We start from the raw sequence: 21,748 nt of genomic DNA on the forward strand, positions 1-21,748 counted from the left end.
TATAATATAATGCACTCCCATAGGCAGACTCTATGTTGTATAATGCACCCCCCATAGGCAGACTCTATAGAATAAGGCAGCCTCCATAGGAATACTCTATAGTATAATGCAGCCCACCATAGGTAGACTCTATAGTATAATGCAGCCCACCATAGGCAGACTCTATAGTATAATGCACCCCCATAGGCCGAGTCTATAGTATAAGGCAGCCCCCATAGATATACTCTGTATAGTATAAGGCAGTTCCCATAGGCAGACTCTATAGTATAAGGCAGCCCCCATAGACATACTCTGCATAGTATAAGGCAGCCCCCATAGGCAGACTCTGTATAGCATAAGGCAGACCTCATCGGCAGACTCTGTATAGTATAAGACTGCCTCTGTATAGTATAAGGCAGCCCCAATAGGCAGATTCTGTATAGTATAAAGTAGCCCCCATAGGCAGACTCTATAGCATAAGACAGCCTCCATAGGCACACTCTGTATATTCCACTTCTCCGAGCACCCGCACATCTCCGGACAGCGGGCGCCGAGTAGTGATGTCAGTGTCTGCGTCAGTGACGTCAGACGCTGAGAGGGGGATGATAGGAGATGGAGAGTAGCGCTCCCACTCTCATCCAAGCAGTCAGGTGTATCGGCATGCAGCCAATACTGTTGCACTTGCGATGAAGGTGGGGGCCCACTGCTGGCACCGGGCCCCCGCCTGCTCAGGGGCACCATCAATTCTCCCTGCTCTGCCGCAGAATGTAACTGTATCGGCGTGCTGTGCATGCGGATACAGGTACAGTAGCGTAACTCTGGGTTGGCCCTCTCAGAGTGTGAGGCCCAGGGCTACCGCCCCATCTGCCACCCCAGTAGCTAAGCTACTGCTGCCACACCATGGCCACACCACATATTACCACCAAATAGTGACCATTAATACCATATATAAGGAGCAAATACTGCCACACCATGACTAGACCACATATTACCACCACATAGTGACCGAATAATAATACTACATTCAAGTGACAAATACAATCACACCATTACCGGGCCACATATTACCACCACATAGTGACCAATAATATCACATACAAGGAACAAATATCGCCACTCCATGACTGCAGCACATATTACCACCAAATAGTGACTGAATATTACAATACTGATTTTTCTTAATTGTCTGGCCAAGATGAGCAGAGACCACTCCTCTCTGCTTCACACCTGACTGCACTTAGTTGTACATATATTGCAGAGTACAAGTCTGCATAGACTTCAGTCTGCATTGTGATTGCTATAAGTGTGTGCTAGAAGTGTGAAGATTAATTTAAGAATTAAAACCAGAATTGAACCAGAAGGGAACTGAAGGTAACTGGACACAGTCACTGTAAACAATGTTTCTGTTTGTTTTCACTTTCACCCCAATAATCCTTCACTTTCTGCTAATTCCCCTAATCCCTACTCCTAGTAAGGAACTGTTCATCTCTTCTTCAATCCTCCCCATCCACCTCACCTCCGCCTCAAAACTGTTCCTTAACATACAATCCTCTGTCTCCAAACACAGACAGCCCCCTCATGCCCTCTCCTGCTCCCACCTGGTAACACTTTCTCTGCTCCTTCTCACTGCTGGTGATATCTCTCCAAATCCTGGTCCTCCTCACCACATTCCCACAGTCATTTCTACCTCCCATCCACACTCTATCACAACCTTCCGTAACCTCTCCAACCTTATACCCATTCACCCAGCCCCCGCTTCCCCAGTCCCACTAACAGGAGCTCTGTGGAACGCTCGCTCTGTCTGCAACAAGCTTTCCTACATCCATGATCTTTTTGTTACTACCAAACTCTCCTTCCTCGCCATCACCGAAACCTGGCTCACCCCTTCTGACACAGCCTCTCCTGCTGCACTTTCGTATGGCGGCTTCCACCTTTCTCACACCCCCCGCCCCAGCAGCAAACATGGTGGAGGAGTTGGTTTTCTCCTGTCAGATACCTGCTCCTTCACCCCAATCCCACTGCCACCCTCTGTTACCCTCCCTTCCTTTGAGGTGCACTCTGTGCGCATCTACTCCCCCTCCAACCTCCAACTGGCTGTCATCTACCGCCCCCCAGGGCCAGCCACCACCTTCTTTGACCACTTCACCACCTGGTTACTTCATTTCCTTTCCGCGGACATCCCTACTATCATCATGGGCGACTTCAACATCCCCATTGACACTTCCCTCTCAGCTGCCACTAAACTTCTATCTCTCACTTCCTCCTTCGGCCTCACTCAATGGTCTTCTACAGCCACCCACAAAGATGGCCACACACTGGACCTCATCTTCACCCGCCTCTGCTCCCTATCTAACCTCTCTAACTCACCTCTTCCTCTCTCTGACCACAACCTGCTCACATTCTCTTCCCTCTTCACTCCATGTCTACAATCCCCACCCCACAAACTTTCACACCCTCGCAGGAATCTTAAACACCTTGACCTACACTCATTCTCCGAATCCCTCCTCCCTCTTACAGATATAAGTTCCTTACACAATGCGGATGACGCTGCCGCTCTATATAACACCACAATAGCTGTAGCTTTGGAATCCGCTGCCCCACTTACACATACCAAAACTCGCAAAATCAACAGACAGCCCTGGCACACCAGCCTGACCAAAGAGCTGAGGCGAGCTTCCAGGGCTGCTGAGCGCAGATGGAAAAGATCCCACTCCAACGAGCATTTCATCGCATTCAAACAGTCCCTCACTACTTTCAAGACCACACTCGCCACAGCTAAACAAACCTACTTCTCATCTCTCATATCCTCCCTGTCTCACAACCCTAAACAGTTATTCAACACCTTCAATTCTCTCCTCCGCCCCCCAGCACCTCCTCCCTCCCCACTCATCTCAGCTGAAGACTTTGCCTCATTTTTCAAGCAGAAAATTGATAACATCAGGGACAGTTTTGGTCAACAACCCCCAGAGCCCTTCCTCCCGACTTCCCAGCCCTCCACCTTCAAAACCAACTTCTCCACCATTACAGAAGATCGACTCTCCACTCTACTCTCAAGATCACATCTCACCACCTGTGCACTCGACCCGATCCCATCCCACTTCATCCCAAACCTCACCACAGTCTTCATCCCAACCCTAACCCATCTCTTCAACCTATCACTAACAACTGGTGTTTTCCCCTCAAGCTTTAAACATGCCTCCATCACACCTATCCTCAAAAAGCCCTCTCTTGACCCATCCTCTGTATCTAGCTATCGCCCTATATCACTTCTCCCATACGCCTCCAAGCTACTGGAACAACACGTCTACCTTGAACTGTCCTCCCATCTCTCTTCTTGCTCCCTCTTCGACCGCTTACAATCTGGCTTCCGGTCACACCACTCCACTGAAACTGCCCTTACTAAGGTCACCAATGACCTCTTAACTGCCAAGAGCAAGCGACACTACTCTGTCCTCCTCCTCCTGGACCTGTCGGCTGCCTTTGACACAGTGGACCATTCCCTATTATTACAGACCCTCTCATCCCTCGGCATCACAGACTTGGCCCTCTCCTGGATCTCATCATACCTAACAGACCGGACATTCAGCGTCTCCCACTCACACACCACCTCCTCACCTCGCCCCCTATCTGTCGGAGTCCCACAAGGTTCAGTCCTAGGGCCCCTGCTGTTCTCTATTTACACCTTTGGCCTGGGACAGCTCATGGAATCTCATGGCTTTCAGTATCATCTTTATGCTGATGACACACAGATCTACATCTCTGGACCAGATATCACCTCCCTACTAACCAGAATCCCTCAATGTCTGTCCACTATTTCATCCTTCTTCTCCACTAGATATCTGAAACTCAACATGGACAAAACAGAATTCATCATCTTTCCCCCATCTCACGTGACCCCCCCTACGAACCTATCAATTACAGTAAATGACTGCCCACTCTCCCCAGTCCCACAAGCTCGCTGCCTCGGAGTAATCCTTGACGCTGATCTCTCCTTCAAACCACATATCCAAACCCTTTCCACTTCCTGCCGACTTCAACTCAAAAATATTTCACGCATCCGTTCATTCCTCACCCAAGAATCTGCAAAAACCCTAGTCCATGCCCTCATCATCTCTCGCCTTGACTACTGCAACCTCATGCTCTGCGGCCTCCCCTCAAACACTCTCGCACCCCTCCAATCTATTCTAAACTCTGCTGCCCGACTAATCCACCTGTCCCCCCGCTATTCCCCAGCTTCTCCCCTCTGTCAATCCCTTCACTGGCTCCCAATTGCCCAGAGACTCCATTACAAAACCCTAACCATGACATACAAAGCCATCCACAACTTGTCTCCTCCATACATCTGTGACCTCGTCTCCCGGTACTTTCCTGCACGCAACCTCCGATCCTCACAAGATCTCCTTCTCTACTCCCCTCTTATCTCCTCTTCCCACAATCGCATACAAGATTTCTCTCGCGCATCACCCCTACTCTGGAACTCTCTACCACAACATATCAGACTCTCACCTACCATCGAAACCTTCAAAAAGAGCCTGAAGACCCACCTCTTCCGACAAGCCTATAACCTGCAGTAACCACCGATCGACCAAACCACTGCACGACCAGCTCTACCCTCGCCTACTGTATTATCACCCATCCCTTGAAGATTGTGAGCCCTCGCGGGCAGGGTCCTCTCTCCTCCTGTACCAGTTATGACTTGTATTGTTTAAGATTATTGTACTTGTTTTTATGTATACCCCTCCTCACATGTAAAGCGCCATGGAATAAATGGCGCTATAACAATAAATAATAATAATAATAATAATAATAATACTGATCATTAATAAAAAAAAATGCAATACGAATATTACCATAAGTGCCATTATACATATGAGCTCTGTACATAGTATACAGTGCATAGTGAGAGTGTACAGTGATCACCAGTGACATTATACATAGGAGCTCTGTAATATAGTAAATAATGTAATACAGTGACCAGTGACATTATACACAGGAGCTCTGTATATAGTGAACAGGCAATGTTATATATAGTGTATTTAGTGCCAGTGTACAGGTAACACACTAACTCACTAGTGATGTTTCTTCATCCAGTGCAGACCGCCATCTCTTCTTCCAGCCAGAACTCGTCTCTGCAGAAAATACACAGTTATCTATAGCTATCTATATCTATAGTTTCCAGAGCACATTCAACACTTTTTTCCCCAACTTCTAAACTACATCAAATAAAGAAAACAGTGCTGCCTTGCATTGTAAAAGGAACCCTTGTCAATTGATCATTTGCTTTCCCCACCATCAATTCATTAATATTTGCGCTCTCACACCCTTAAGTCATCATCATTTACTGTTCCCTAGTCTCAATTAATAATTATTTGCTCACCACCATCAATACAGCACTATTCCCCCCACCTTCACAACATAATCCTTTGGTATCCCCACCCCCAGTATCAATTCATAATAATTTACTCCCTCCACCCTCAATCCATCATCATTTACTCTCCTCCCACACTCAACTCATCATGATTTTCTCTCCTCATCCCCACCTTCAATTGTTCATTTGCTCTGCTTCGTCCCCCACCCTCAATTCATCATTTGCTCTTACCCACCCTCAATACATCATAATTTGCTCTCCCCGTCCCCCACTCTCAATTCATCATCATTTGCTGTCCCCCACCCTCAATTCATCATTTACTGTCACACACCCTCAGTACATCATAATTTGCTCTCCCCGTCCCCACCCTCTATTCATCATCACTTGCTGTCTCCCGTCCCCCACCCTCAATTCATCATTTGCTCTCTGCACCTTGAATTCATCAATATTTGCGCTCCTCCACCCTTCCATTCATCTTTTGCTGTCCCCCGTCCCGCACCCTCAATTCATTTGCTCCCATCCAACAGCTATACATCATCATATACTTCTGGTAGTCAGCGCGTAAAGCTAAAGCACATCACAAAATAGGCGGCAGGAGCTCCCCTGGTGCTATGCTCACAGCCCTTACATCAACACGCCACCCCTGACTCCAACACACCCCTGATACCAACCCACCCCTGACACCAACCCACCCCTAACAGCTAACACCATCTCACCCCTGACTGCAACCCATCCGATTCCATCCAACCCCTCACTCCAATCTACCCCTGACTCCAACCCACCACTGACACCAACCCACCCCTGAAATCAACCCACCCCTGATACCAACCCATCCCTGTCCGCAACCATCCACTGTCATCAACTCAACCCTGACACCAACCTACCCCTGATACCAACCTACCCCTGACACCAACCCACCCCTGTCATTGGGGCTTGGTGAGCAGAAGCAAAAGAGGAGGGGTCCAGGCTGGTTCCAAGTCCTTTACACCAGTAAGAGCTAACTAATGCCCTGATGGTGGCCCTGTTTAGATTTACTAATCCTTAATGGTTCCTATTCCATGACAGCAAACAGCCAAAATATGTACCTTAACCCCTTTACCACCTTGAACGTATAGATACGTCCAAGGTCGCCTCCCTCCGGCAATGAGTCCGCAACTTTTTAGCACATGTCAGCTGATTTTAACAGCTGACATGTGCCCCTAACAGCCGCGGATGGAATTTCAATCCTACCACGGCTATTAACATGTTAAATGCCACTGTTAATCTCTGACAGTGGCATTTAACATGTGCGTGCCTGAAGTGCGTAACTGATCCCAACCATCGGCACCCGTGTCACTTGTCCGTTGGTCACCGATTGGTTATCATGACTACCTGGGTTCTGCAGCAGGCCCCTGTGATTGTCATTGCTGGATTGCTATGAGCGGCGCCCAGTGGTCGGCGCTCATAGCAGGTGATCATTTTAGCTTCATAGAGGGGGGCTGAAGCCCTGCTCTATGTAACACAAGCGATCAGATGATCGCAGCTTCTAGTCTCCCATGGAAACTATTGAAGCATGTGTAAAGTAAGAAAAAAATGTTTTTAAAAATATTAAAAAAATATAAAAGGTCAAATCATCCTCCTTTCACCCTATTCAAAATAAAACAATGAAGAAAAAAATACAAATATTTGGTATCGCCGTGTTTAGAATCTCCCGATCTATCAATATAAAAAAATGATTAATCCAATTGGTAAACGGTTTAATGAGAACATACATAAAAACGCCAGAATTGCAGATTTTTGGTCGCCGCAACATTGCATTAAAATGCAATAACTGTCAATCAAAAGATCATATCTAGACCAAAGTGGTATCAATAAAAACGGCAGCTCGGCGCGCAAAAAGTAAGCCCTCACCCAACACCAGATCACGAAAAATAGAGATGCTACAGGACTACAGGTCTTGGAAAATGAGGCAAATTTTTTTTTTATTATTTTGGATTTTTTTTCACCACTTAAATAAAAAAAAGAACCTATACATGTTTGGTATCTATGAACTCGTAATGGCCTGGAGAATCATAATGGCAGGTCACTTTTAGCATGTAGTGAACATGGTAAAAAAAAAAAAAACAATCGTGGAATAGCACTTTTTTTTTGCAATTTCACAGAACTTTGAATTTTTTCTCTGTTTTCCAGTACACGATATGGCAAAAGCAATGATGTTGTTCAAAACTACAACTCGTCTCGCAAAAAACAAGCCCTCATATGGCCATATTGATGGAAAAATAAAAAAGTTATGGCTCTGAGAAGAAGGGGAGCGAAAAATGGAAACACAAAAATGAAAAAAAAAAAACAAGGTCGTGGAAGGGTTAATGGTTCCTATTCCATTACAGCAAACAGAGATCTTAGAAGAAGATTCAACTCCTGTGTGACAACGGATGAAATACGCACCATAATAAGGACATAAAAAGGCCGATGTCGGCCATTTCTGACCGGGAAAGCGCTGACTGAAGCGTCTGTACTAGGAGGGACTTCCTCACAGAAGATTCCTTCCCGCTGAAAACCTGAGGAAGTCAGTCAGATAATGGTTGTTTGATGAAGCAGCTGAAATCATATCTGAGGTGACTGGAAGGTAGGACAGCCTCCATGTTGTTTCATGTCGCTTCATCGAATAGTCTCTATTTTATTGCTGACAACCCCAGCAATATTATCTGAGGTAAAGTGAAAGCGATAAAATGATGTCTACTTTTCTTGAGGTAAAATGAGAGATAGCATCCTCCATTTTGTTTCTTGTCGCTTCATCGAATATTCTCCATTTTATTGCCAATAAGTCTGGCAATATTATTTGTCCTCCATTTTGTTTTAACCTTAAAGACACAGTGAGTCCACCATTTTGAATAAGGTAACCCAGGAAATAGCATCCTCCATTTTGTTTCAGGATGTGTGGAGAATATTCTCCTTTTTACGTCTGTCAGCCCTGAGAACCAAAGTGTTTACATTATGTTTTTGGTAAACTGAAAAAGATTAAATGGCGTGTGCTTTTTTCTGAGGTAAAAGAGAGTGAGAGAGAGAGTGAGCAACTTACACTGTATCCTCCATTTTGTTATAACTTTAAAGACAGAGAGAGTTCTTCATTTTATCTGAGGTGACCTGGGAGGTAGCGTCCTCCATTTTGAGTTAGCCTTTAAGACAGAGAGAGTACTCCATTTTATATGAGGTAAACTGGGAGATAGCGTCCTCCATTTTGTCTTAGGCCGGGGTCACACACAACATATAAAAAATTGGTCCATTTTACACGGACGAGAATCGCAGAAATGTTCCCTGAACAGTGATCCCGTATGTCATCCGTGTGCAATGCGAGGATGCGAGTTTCTCGGAACTAAGCATCCGTGTGACATCCGTGTGGCATCTGTATGCCTTGCAAAATGGACATTTAACTGATCCATGGCCTCAAATATTCGTTACAATATATATATATATACAGTTGTGGCCAAAAGTATTGACACCCCTGCAATTCTGTCAGATAATACTCAGTTTCTTCCTGAAAACGATTGCAAACACAAATTCTTTGTTATTATTATCTTCATTTAATTTGTCTTAAATGAAAAAACACAAAAAGAATTGTCCTAAAGCCAAATTGGATATAATTCCACCCAAACATAAAAAAGAGGGTGGACAAAAGTATTGGCACTGTTCGAAAAATCCTGTGATGCTTCTCTAATTAGTGTAATTAACAGCACCTGTAACTTACCTGTGGCACCTAACAGGTGTTGGCAATAACTAAATCACACTTGCAGCCAGTTGACATGGATTAAAGTTGACTCAACCTCTGTCCTGTGTCCTTGTGTGTACCACATTGAGCATGGAGAAAAGAAAGAAGACCAAAGAACTGTCTGAGGACTTGAGAAACCAAATTGTGAGGAAGCATGAGCAATCTCAAGGCTACAAGTCCATCTCCAAAGACCTGAATGTTCCTGTGTCTACCGTGCGCAGTGTCATCAAGAAGTGTAAAGCCCATGGCACTGTGGCTAACCTCCCTAGATGTGGACGGAAAAGAAAAATTGACAAGAGATTTCAACACAAGATTGTGCGGATGTTGGATAAAGAACCTCAACTAACATCCAAACAAGTTCAAGCTGCCCTGCAGTCCGAGGGTACAACAGTGTCAACCCGTACTATCCGTCAGCGTCTGAATGAAAAGGGACTGTATGGTAGGAGACCCAGGAAGACCCCACTTCTTACCCCGAGACATAAAAAAGCCAAAACTTACCTGAAAAAGCCTAAAACGTTTTGGAAGAATGTTCTCTGGTCAGATGAGACAAAAGTAGAGCTTTTTGGGCAAAGGCATCAACATAGAGTTTACAGGAGAAAAAAGAGGCATTCAAAGAAAAGAACACGGTCCCTAAAGTCAAACATGGAGGAGGTTCCCTGATGTTTTGGGGTTGCTTTGCTGCCTCTGGCACTGGACTGCTTGACCGTGTGCATGGCATTATGAAGTCTGAAGACTACCAACAAATTTTGCAGCATAATGTAGGGCCCAGTGTGAGAAAGCTGGGTCTCCCTCAGGGGTCTTCCAGCAGGAAATGACCCAAAACACACTTCAAAAAGCACTAGAAAATGGTTTGAGAGAAAGCACTGGAGACTTCTAAGGTGGCCAGCAATGAGTCCAAACCTGAATCCCATAGAACACCTGTGGAGAGATCTAAAAATGGCAGTTTGGAGAAGGCACCCTTCAAATATCAGGGACCTGGAGCAGTTTGACAAAGAAGAATGATCTAAAATTCCAGCAGAGCATTGTAAGAAATTCATTGATGGTTACCGGAAGCGGTTGGTCACAGTTATTTTGGCTAAAGGTTGTGCAACAAAGTATTAGGCTGAGGGTGCCAATACTTTTGTCTGGCCCATTTTTGGAGTTTTGTGTGAAATGATCAATGTTTTGCTTTTTGCTTCATTCTCTTTTGTGTTTTTTCATTTAAGACAAATTAAATGAAGATAATAATACCAAAGAATTTGTGATTGCAATCATTTTCAGGAAGAAACTGAGCATTATCTGACAGAATTGCAGGGGTGTCAATACTTTTGGCCACAACTGTGTGTGTATATATATATATATATATATATATATATATATATAGTGGTGTAGAGACCACTATGTCCGCTAGGGGGTGCTGTGTGGATGTCCGAGGAGAGAGGATTAATGGCAGAATCCTGAAGGACCGTTATGTATCTCAAGGTGGGTGGCCTTGAGATGGAGACTTATGTGTATGTGTTGATCAGCAATGATATTGCTGAGGTGTTGTTTCAATGTGTCAGGGAGAAGTCTCCAGGTAACTGGGGAGATGGGCCGACCCAGTTACCTACAAACCCACCCAGGGGGTGTGTTTGAGAACATTGTGATAAAAGTGTGTGAATAGTTCAAAGACCTGTGATGAGGTCATAGCCATGTGACCCGGTGGGCGTGGCTACGGACCGTATAAGGTGGCCAGGGTAGGTCACATGTAGTGAATGCGGGGATCTGGTTGGTCCTGTTATGATTGAGTCACAGTAGGAGGCAAAAACAGAAATGCTAGCTAAGTCCAGAAAACCAGAGAAGTTGGCAGCTATCGGATTGCAGACCCCTGAACTTATCAACACAACTAGCAGTAGCCGTGGGGGGTTCCTACGATGCCCTAGACCCTAGATGGTAGCAGGCTTGGTCACCACAGGAGAATCAGCAAAGAAGCTCCTAGAGAGGGCGTCAGCCTTGACATTCTTAATTCCAGGAAGAAAAGAAACCACAAAATCAAAACGTGTAAAAAACAAGGCCCACCTGCCTGTCTAGGGTTCAAGCGCTTAGCCGACTCTAGGTAAATCAAATTCTTGTGGTCAGTGAGGACCACGACTTGATGCTTAGCTCCCTCCAACCAATGTCTCCACTCCTCAAATGCCCATTTCATGGCCAACAGTTCCCGATTCCCCACATCATAGTTACGTTCAGATGGAGAGAACTTTCGGGAAAAGAAAGCACAGGGATTCATTTTAGATGTTACAGGATCCTTTTGGGACAAAACAGCTCCTGCACCAATCTCAGAAGCATCCACCTCTACCTGGAACGGAAGTGAGACATCAGGCTGCCGCAAAACCGGGGCGGAGGTGAATCTTCGCTTCAGCTCCTGAAAGGAAGAAACAGTCTCCGGAGACCAATTTAACACATCAGCACCCTTCTTAGTCAAATCAGTCAATGGCTTGGCAATACTAGAAAATTTTGCTATAAATTTCCGATAAAAATTAGCAAAACCCAAAAACTTCTGGAGGGCCTTCAAAGAAGTGGGCTGAACCCAATCGTAAATGGCCTGTACCTTGGCCGGGTCCATTTCAATAGTTGACGGAGACAAAATAAATCCCAAAAAAGAAATCCTCTGTACTACAAAAAGGCATTTAGATCCTTTGACATACAGGGAATTCTCCCTCAAGATCCGGAACACAGTCCGAATATGTTCCACATGAGAATCCCAATCCTTGGAGAAAATCAAAATATCATCCAGATAGATAATCAAAAATTTATCGACAAAATCTCGGAAAATATCGTTCATGAAACACTGGAAGACAGAAGGGGCATTAGTGAGCCCAAAAGGCATCACCAGGTACTCAAAATGTCCCTCCGGAGTATTAAACGCCGTCTTCCATTCATCCCCATGCTTAATGCGAATAAGATTATACGCCCCCTGAGGTCAAGCTTGGTAAACCAGCAAGCACCTTTAACTCTGGAGAATAGATCCGAAATCAGGGGTAACGGATACTGATATTTAACAGTAATTTTGTTGAGGGCACGATAATCAATAGAAGGTCTTAATGATCCATCCTCTTTGGCTACAAAAAAAAAACCGGCACCTAAGGGTGACGAGGATGGTCTAATGTGACCCTTCTCCAACGCCTCCTTAATATAGGATCGCATAGCCTCGTGCTCGGGTACAGATAAATTGAAGAGCCGACCCTTGTGAAATTTACACCCGGGCTCAGCTCAATTGCACAGTCATAACTCCTATGAGGAGGCAGAGACGCAGACTCATTCTCCCTAAATACATCATAAAAGTCCGCCAAATAATCAGGAACATCATGCGACTGAGGAGAGGTGGAAAACACCGGAGCCTCATTAAAGGCACACCGACAACCCCAACTCACCACAGACACAGATTTCCAATCCAAAACTGGATTATGAATTTGTAACCAGGAAAACCCCAGAACAATGGTATCATGCAGATTATGCAACACCAAAAACCTGCAATTTTCTTGATGGTCTGGGGCGACCCGCATTACCACCTGGGTCCAAAACTGAGGTTTATTTTTAGCCAAAGGAGTAGCATCAATCCCCCTCAAAGGGATAGGCGTCTGCAGAGGTGTCATCGGAAATCCACAACGTTTAGCAAAATCCAAGTCCATTAGATTTAGGGCTGCCCCCGAATCCACAAAAGCCTTGGCGGAAAACGTGGACAGGGAGCAGATCAGAGTAATAGCAAGAAGAAACTTAGGTTGAACACCACCAACAGAAAACGTGTGTGCAAAGCGTTTCTCTCGTTTAGGACAGACAGAAATAATATGCGAGGCATCTCCACAGAAAAAACACAACTTATTACCCCTTCTGAACTCCTGACGCTGCTCTCTGGACAAAACTCTATCACATTGCATAGGTTCAGACATTTGTTCAACAGTTGGCAACACCTCTCGTGCAGTTTTGCGTTCGCGCAAACGCCGATCAACCTGAATGGCTAATGACATAGAATCGTCCAGACCAGAGAGAACAGGAAATCCCACCATAGTATCTTTTTCGGCTTCTGACAAACCCTTCCGAAAGAGAGCAGCCAAGGCATTATCATTCCAGGTAGTAAGTACCGCCCACTTTCGGAATTTTTGACAGTACAATTCTGCAGAATCTCGACCCTGGTTCAATGCCAGCAGGGTCTTTTCAGCCTGATCAATGGCATTAGGTTCGTCATACAACAACCCCAAGGCTTGAAAGAATGCGTTCACATTAGTCAGAATAGGATCATCTGGTTTCAAAGAAAACGCCCAATCCTGGGGATCGCCACGCAGCAAAGAGATGACAATTTTAACCTGCTGCGCAGAGCTCCCTGACGAGTTGGGCTTCAAGGCAAAAAATAGTTTACAATTATTTTTGAAATTCAAAAATTTAGATCGATCCCCAAAAAATACATCAGGTGTAGGAACCTTTGGTTCAGCAGCATGTGAATGAGCAAGGTAGGCGGAAATTCCCCGCACTTCCGCAGCGAGCTGCTCCACACGATCAGACAATTGCTTTATCTCCATTGAGAGAAAAAAAAATTCCCCCTACGGCCTCAGAGATATAGAGGAAAAAATATACACACTTTTCTTTTTTTTTTTTTTTAACAATTCTTTCCTGCTATTGAGTACCCTAGGATCTGCGGTACGGCGGGTGATTCTGTTATGATTGAGTCACAGTAGGAGGCAAAAACAGAAATGCTAGCTAAGTCCAGAAAACCAGAGAAGTTGGCAGCTATCGGATTGCAGACCCCTGAACTTATCAACACAACTAGCAGTAGCCGTGGGGGGTTCCTACGATGCCCTAGACCCCTCGATCACAGCCGGAGAAATAAATAGGCCTAAAGAAAGAAAGGGGAAATCTAAACTGCCCCAGAGCAGACCCCAAAGCAATAGGCAGCCCCCCACAAATAATGACGGTGAAGCAAGATGAAAACACTAACACAGACAGAAAGATAGGCTGAGCAAAGACGGGGCCCAAACTAACTACATAGGAAAGGACAGGAAGGCTGCTGTCTGCAATCCGTGAAAAACCTTATGAAAATAAGAGCCAACAGACTGACAGTGAAAAAGGCCCTGAAGACGCTAGGCTTCAAAAAGCTATGTCAGTACTCAGGCATATACTGAAGACAGAGCTATAGGCACAAGGGGAATCAGCTCACCCCAGCAGGGAATGGCAGAATCCAGAAAAGCAAGGAAAACAAAAACAAAACACAAATGCAACAGGCAAAGCAAAAAACTTAGCTTTAGGAGAGCAGGAATCAGACTGGTGTCCTAGAAGTCCACAGAGAAATCACCCGCAGGGCAGAAGGGCGTCGTCCGCCTTATATCCAGTCAGAGACTCCACTCAGCCAGTCATCATAATTAGTCTCAGATGCCTGATAATCAGGCTCACTACCCTTCCTTACCAGAAGAGGGAGTTCCTTGGGCCTCAGTGTTGAAGGGAAAAATGAACTCACAACATGGTCCGTTTTGGAAGGCCCCGTCTGGGAGAGATGGGGGCTGTCTTCCTGACAGCAACGAACGCTGTGTTTAATGGCTGCACTGCCTGATGATTCCCTGGAGGGAATGGACGTCTGCAGCATGGTGAAGGAATCATGAAGAGACCCTGGCGTGGGTGAGATAACTGAGGCTGAAGAGCCTGTGTATGCATAACCAGTGCGACCACAGTGATTACAGAGCTGAACTCTGTCATGGACGCTATGCTGATTAAGTGAACTTTATGTTGCCGCTGTGGGTTTATGATGCTAAATAAACCGCATGGAACTATGAGTGTTTATTGAAAACCTGTGCCGCATCTTGTTTTGTGGCGGCTAAACGAGTATCCCCTATTTGTATAACAGCGCTACCTTACAATATGTATATATATATATATATATATATATATTTATATATATATATATGTTAGTGAGACACATATCTACATATATAAACACTGCTCCAAAAAATAAAGGGAACACTTAAACAACAGATATAACTCCAAGTGAATTAAACTTCTGTGAAATCATACTGTCCACTTAGGAAGCGACACTGATAGACAATCAATTTCACATGCTGTTGTGCAAATGGAATAGACAACGGATGGAAATTATTGGCAATTATGAAGACACTCTCAATAAAGGAATGGTTCTGCAGGTGGGGACCACAGACATCTCAGTACCAATGCTTTCTGGCTGTTGTTTTGGTCACTTTTGAATGTTGGTTGTGCTTTCACACTCGTGGTAGTATGAGCCGGACTCTACAACCCAGACAAGTGGCTCAGGTAGTGCAGCTCATCCAGGATGGCACATCAATGCGAGCTGTGGCAAGAAAGTTTGCTGTATCTGTCAGAGGCTGGAGGTGCTACCAGGAGACAGGCCAGTACACCAGGAGACGTAGAGGGGGCCGTAGGAGGGCAACAACCTAGCAGCAGGACTGCTACCTCAGCCTTTGTGCAAGGAGGAACAGGAGGAGCACTGCCAGAGCCCTGTAAAATGACCTCCAGCAGGCCACAAATGTGCATGTGTCTGCACAATGGTTAGAAACCGACTCCATGAGGATGGTCTGAGTGCCCAAAGTCCACAGATGGGGGTTGTGCTCACAGAGAAAGCAACACTGCTGAACATTCTGTCAAACATCCAAAGAACCAGAGAAAGCTAGGATTGGGACCCGCCAGTCACCTGGCTCCATGGAGATGTTCGGATGAGCCAGGTCGTGACTCTCGTGTCAACTGGCTTTGGGCCTTGTATGGACTCAATGGACTGTCATCTCCCTACGCTTGTCGTTATCTCTTCTCTGTGTGTGTACTACAGGTGGGGTAGCCGACCCTGGGAGCTCTAACGTAACATCTGCCATTATCCCGGCGGGTCAGCGGATGGGTGAGACTCAGTAATGTGCACCATCTTGGGGACTTTTGCTGGGACTGTTCTGTATTATCTGCTTGTTTTGTTCTTCAATAAAGCATGGCCACACTGTTTTCCCCTCACCCTGTGATGTCTGAGTAGTGTTATGCCCACGTTTTAACAGGAAAGCAGGCATTGGGCAGGACGATCCCTGGTCCATGCGGTTCCGGCAAGTGGACTTGGGTGCCCGCCAACCCCCATTTCCTGACAGTATCCATGGTTACAACAACTAGCAACTAACTAACTAACTAAGGGCGCAGTCAGACGGCCACATAAAAAGGACAACGATTGCTTCACAGTGCGTGGACTGGTCAGTGGCTCTCCTGACCCGAGTGTGATAGCTGCATAGAAATACAAGCTGTCATGCTCGGGTCAAGCGAACCGCCATATTGTCTTCTGACTGCACCCTAACTGTCACTATATAAGTATTCGTAGCAACTGCAATTGGAGATTCTGCTGCCCGACTAATCCACCTCTCTCCTCGCTACTCCCCTGTCTCTCCCCTCTGCAAATCCCTCCATTGGCTCTCAATTCCCCAACGAATCCAGTTCAAACTACTAACACTCACCTACAAAGCCATCCACAACCTTTCCCCTCCCTATATCTCTGAACTAATCTCCCGATACCTTCCCTCACGTACTCTTCGATCCTCCCAAGACCTCCTACTCTCCTCCACACTTATTCGTTCCTCACACAACCGCCTCCAAGATTTCTCCCGAATATCCCCCATCCTCCGGAATGCCATGCCTCAACACGTCCGATTGTCCACCACCCTCGGATCCTTCAAACGGAACCTGAAAACCCATCTTTTCAGGAAAGCTTACAGACTGCAATAACCATTCTGCCGCCTCACCACCGCCTTAGCTGCCGCCTCATCACCACCAGAGCTGCTGCACCCCCGACCTTCTGTCTTTTCCCCGCTATCCCATAGAATGTAAGTCCGCAAGGACAGGGTCCTCTCCCCTCTGTACCAGTTTGTCATTGTAAATTTGTTGTGGAAACTTGTTTACTGTTAACGATATCTATAACTTTGTATGTAACCCCTTCTCATGTACAGCACCATGGAATTAATGGCGCTATATAAATAAATAATAATAATAATAACAAATACCAATTTAAGGTCAAAGAGAGTCCTCCATTTTACCTGAGGTAACCTGGGAGATAGTGTCCTCAATTTTGCCTTAAATTGAAAGTCGTATTCTTGTCTCTAAGATCCTATCCCAATATGTAGTTAATGTAAAAATCATAATAATATTAGCAAATACCTTCAGTTAGAAATGTTGTATAGTTCTTCTGATAAGCTATGTTGCTTATACATTGTGCAGGCATTGCAGTAGCATATGTATCTATGGTTACGACCACTAACAACTAACTAACTTTTACTTTATGAGTGGTCGTAACCATGGAGGCAAAAAAAAGTGTTCTTTAGGCCCCTGGGGACAGGGGAGTTGGATAAAATGTTATACAGATATGATAGAGGGAAACAAATGGAATCGGATAGAAAAGGGAAATCTTCACTTAAACGGTGGAGGCTGGCATCCTATAAATGACGTAATGGCACCCTCGCTCAATGATGGCTTGATCCCGGTATAACCTTACCGTTCCCTAACAAAGCACATGCGGATTAGGATATGTGATAAATAATAACAATGGACAACCACAGACTTATCGATAGTGCTAAGGGAATCACAAACAGGATAGACAGTCAGAGATAGGCACAGCCTCCATCATATAACAAAGGAGCACATGTCTAAAGAATCATGTAATGGCTACAACGCTTTTCTCCTTTGAGAGTTCAGCCTTGAGATCATTTGTAAGCCGAGGGAAATCCTGAAAGTACAGATAAAATGCAATTTTATCGCATTAACGATCTTTAGAGCCAAATCCACATCACCCGGATTCCTCACTCTCCATCACATTGCCAGTACCGGTGTCATCACAAGAAGAAGCAGATAGGCGAAACCCAACAGTTGGAAGTTGGATCTCCATGGTTCTGATATACATTTTATGTAATTTTTTATTCATTTTTAGGCAGATAATGGGTACTAGATTCTGTAATTGGACTAGATGCAGGGAACTAGTATCACATCTCCTCTAGAAATGGTAATGGAGGATCTCTAGGTGACACAGGTTTTGAGGTGTAGGGTGGCTGAGACCTGTAGTGCCATTCATTCTTCCAGTATGGGTATGTGTGCTGTTCAGCTGAAGTAATCAGCTTCGAGCTTTGGCCAATTGGACATCATCAAACCCTAGTAAAGCACCCAGCTTACAGAGGTTAAAGGGTGAAGGCCAGGGCAGCCCCTGGAATTTGGTAAATGGAGTGGCGAGTGCTAAGCCTGTCTGTGGTGACCATTTTTAGAGCTGCCAGGCGACCCCCATTACTAGGGCTGATTGCCATATGTGGAGTCAGGAAGGAATTTTTTTCCCCTAGTATGTGACAACTAGATGGAGGCCAGATGCTATCGCATCAGGAGGGCGGTAATGTCACGATGGGGGCAGGCTTTGCAGCATTGAGAATCTCTCCCCCCCTTGTGTTCACCCACCTATCCACTCTCTCTTTCCCCATGTGCTGACTTCTCCCGTCTGTGCTCCCTTCTTTGTATAATATAAACCCAGCACTTAACTTATGGAGGCAAGAAGTGAATTTTAATGAAGTCCGGGTTTGTAGTACAAACATCAAAACGTTTCGGTCGCTTTGACCTTCATCAGTTACGGACTCTTCGTGCCGCATGTTATTCTGAGAAAAGTATGTCTCTTTAAGGGAAGCATTCCCTGAGGCATGACAGCGCGTTATCGCAATATGATGCTGTGGAATTAAACTGAAGTTCAGGATAGTTTACCAGCTTATATCTATGCATGGGAACGTAACACCTGGACGCGGCATCCACTGCTCATCGTCTCTGTATTAAACCATGACTTCATTAAAATTCACTTCTTGCATCCATAAGTTGAGTGCTGAGTTTATATTATACATTGTCTTACGGTTCGGGAACCTACCCAAGCACCTATTGCAGTAGTGTTCTTTATATATGTGCTCTCTTCTTTGACCTGTCTATCCCATATCTCCCCTGTGATCACCGTACAATATTAAATATCTTTCTATGTATTACACAATCTATGTACACCTATGCCATAGCTATGAAACATCTATCTACAGTATGTGCATGTGCATCTATTTATCCATCTATCTATGTCATATGTATGTTTATATATATTTATTATACTATCCATGTATATGTATGTGATATTTATCCATCATCTACCTATAAATCCATTTTAAAAATTGTCTGTGTCTGACCGTGTACAGAACATACCACAGCTCCTGGGCAGAGGAGGAAGCAAAAGACAATGCTGATATTACAGCAGGAGATTGCAGAGGATACATTTTGTGAGCTAAAATATTGCTTAAAAACAGTCATTGAAATATTTTACCTCACAAAATGAATCCTCTGTGATCTCCCGCTGTAATATCGGTATTGTCTTTTGCTTCCTCCCCTGCCCAGGAGATGTGGTATGCTCTGTATGGTCAGACACAGACAATTTTAAAATGAACTTTTGTTAGTGGGAAAAGAAAACCCCTTTAATGTCATCGGCTTCCTCTGCCTGTAGACACGTCGCGCATCTGCTGTCGGGATCAACCGAATGATTAACTGCGCCTGCGCGGAATTCGCGCAGGCGCAGTAAATCAGATCGCCGCCATCTTTGTGCAGACAGATAGTGGTGGTCACATTAAAACTGTGCATGCACTCCTCCTGTACAAAGATGTCGGTGGTAAGTGAATCATTCGGCTGATCCTGGCGGCGGCGTGTTTGCGACGGTGTTCCGCTGGTGGTACCGCACAAGAGGCTGCATATGGCATATACAGTGTGTGTGTGCTTGTGTATGTGTGTGGTGTGTATGGCATATACAGAGTGTGTGTGTGTGTGGTGTGTACGGCTTATACAGTGTATGTGTGTGTGTGGTGTGTACGGCGTATACAGTGTGTGTGTGTGTAAGATGCGACGGTGTTCCGCTGTTGGTACGGTGCAGGAGGCTGCGTACGGCGTATACAGTGTGTGTGTTTGTGTATGCGTGTGGTGTGTACGGCATATACAGTGTGTGTGTGTAAGATGCACCGTACCACCAGCAGAACACCGTCGCAGGAGGCTGCGTACGGCGTATACAGTGTGTGTGTTTGTGTATGTGTGTGGTGTGTACAGCATATACAGAGTGTGTGTGTGTGTGTGGTGCGTACAGCATATACAGTGTGTGTTTGTGTGTGTGGTGTGTACGGCATATACAGTGTTTGTGTGTAAGATGCGGCGGTGTTCCGCTGGTGGTACCGCGCAAGAGGCTGGTACCACCAGCAGTTTCCATATTGAGACACCCATCATTTGGGTGTCCCAATATGGCAGTCGGTGAACTTCTGCCGCTTGGAATTCTGGGATCTGGACACATCTGGATGGAACAGGATGTGAAGACATTACAAGGTAAGTATATATTAGATTAACATCTGCCTCATGGTTTTCTTTCCTTTTTATGGGTCAATATTTTAGGAAAAAGGTTGAAATCAGACGACTTATGTCTACCATCAACCCTAGAAAACGATGAAACACATGTCAAAACACCCAGCATGTCATTTTCTACTTGAGTCTGCGTTTCGCCTGTCAGTTTCCTCTTGGGGTAGCGCAGATACTGAAAGTGTGTTGAAGAGAGAGAATTCAGCTTTCTATTGCTCCAATCTCACCGGTGTCGTTTTAGTGGAAGGAGTTAAATAATCTTAGTGATATATTTGGTTGCTGGCAGTAAGTGTTCTATTTTTCCACAGTGCCCCCTCAGGGGAAGAGAAGTAGTAGATAATGTATTATCTATTGGCATCATAAATAAAAAAAAAGCAGCCAATTCCCTGTGGACTGAAGCGATCATTTAGGTGAAGAGACCACAGAGGTTCCAAAATTCTTCACTCCCAGCAGAATTTTTAGTGCGCATTCTTGAGTAGCGTCGTGACTGTACATAGCTGTAATCTGACCTAGTGAACGCGATATATAATCCAAGTCAAGTGAGGATACGGCCCGGACCGGATTCTGGAATTATCTCCCGTTGGGAAGAAGGAATGTAAACAGCTCCCAGTCTCTGATGAGAACAAGAATCCCAAATCTATATGCGGCCCATGTTACATATATATGTGTGAATACATATTATTAGCGGTAGTGATGATAATTCATTGTAAATATACCAGGGAATATGATTTCCCCCACTTTACCTTTAAATGCGTATGCCTTTTGTTGCCAGCAAGAAAGGGAGAGGGAGAGACAGCAGAGACGGCAGCGGCGTCGGTTTTGGAGGCATCCAATTATCGAACTCCGGGCAAGCCGTGGAGCATATCACACGCAGTACAGCGAGCTCCAGGAAAACCCGGAGAAATTTGCTGACTATACCCGGATGTCCCAGGAAAGCTTCCTTGACTTGCTGGGTATGGGTGAAGGAAACATCCGGAGACAGGACACTCAGCCCCGGCGTGCCATTCCTCCCGAAGAAAGGCTCCTTGTCACCTTACGGTATGTATGTTGTTTTGTTTGCATAATTTTTTTTGCTTTTTCCATTTTTTTATTTTTTTTTTTTTTTGGCCAAAAAATTCGGTTTTTTTTTGGCTATTGAATTTTAACATTATTTTTGGGAAATTGCTTTTTTGCATAATGGTTTTTCTTCTGTCATGTACTAATCCCAAGCCTTTATAAAATGTTTTTTTGCTATGTTGTATTAAAAAAACATGCAAAATAGTTAGGCCATG

The sequence above is a fragment of the Dendrobates tinctorius genome, unplaced genomic scaffold (assembly GCF_039654945.1).
Source record: "Dendrobates tinctorius isolate UK_male_01 unplaced genomic scaffold, ASM3965494v1 ptg000063l, whole genome shotgun sequence".
In the NCBI taxonomy this organism is placed as follows: domain Eukaryota; kingdom Metazoa; phylum Chordata; class Amphibia; order Anura; family Dendrobatidae; genus Dendrobates; species Dendrobates tinctorius.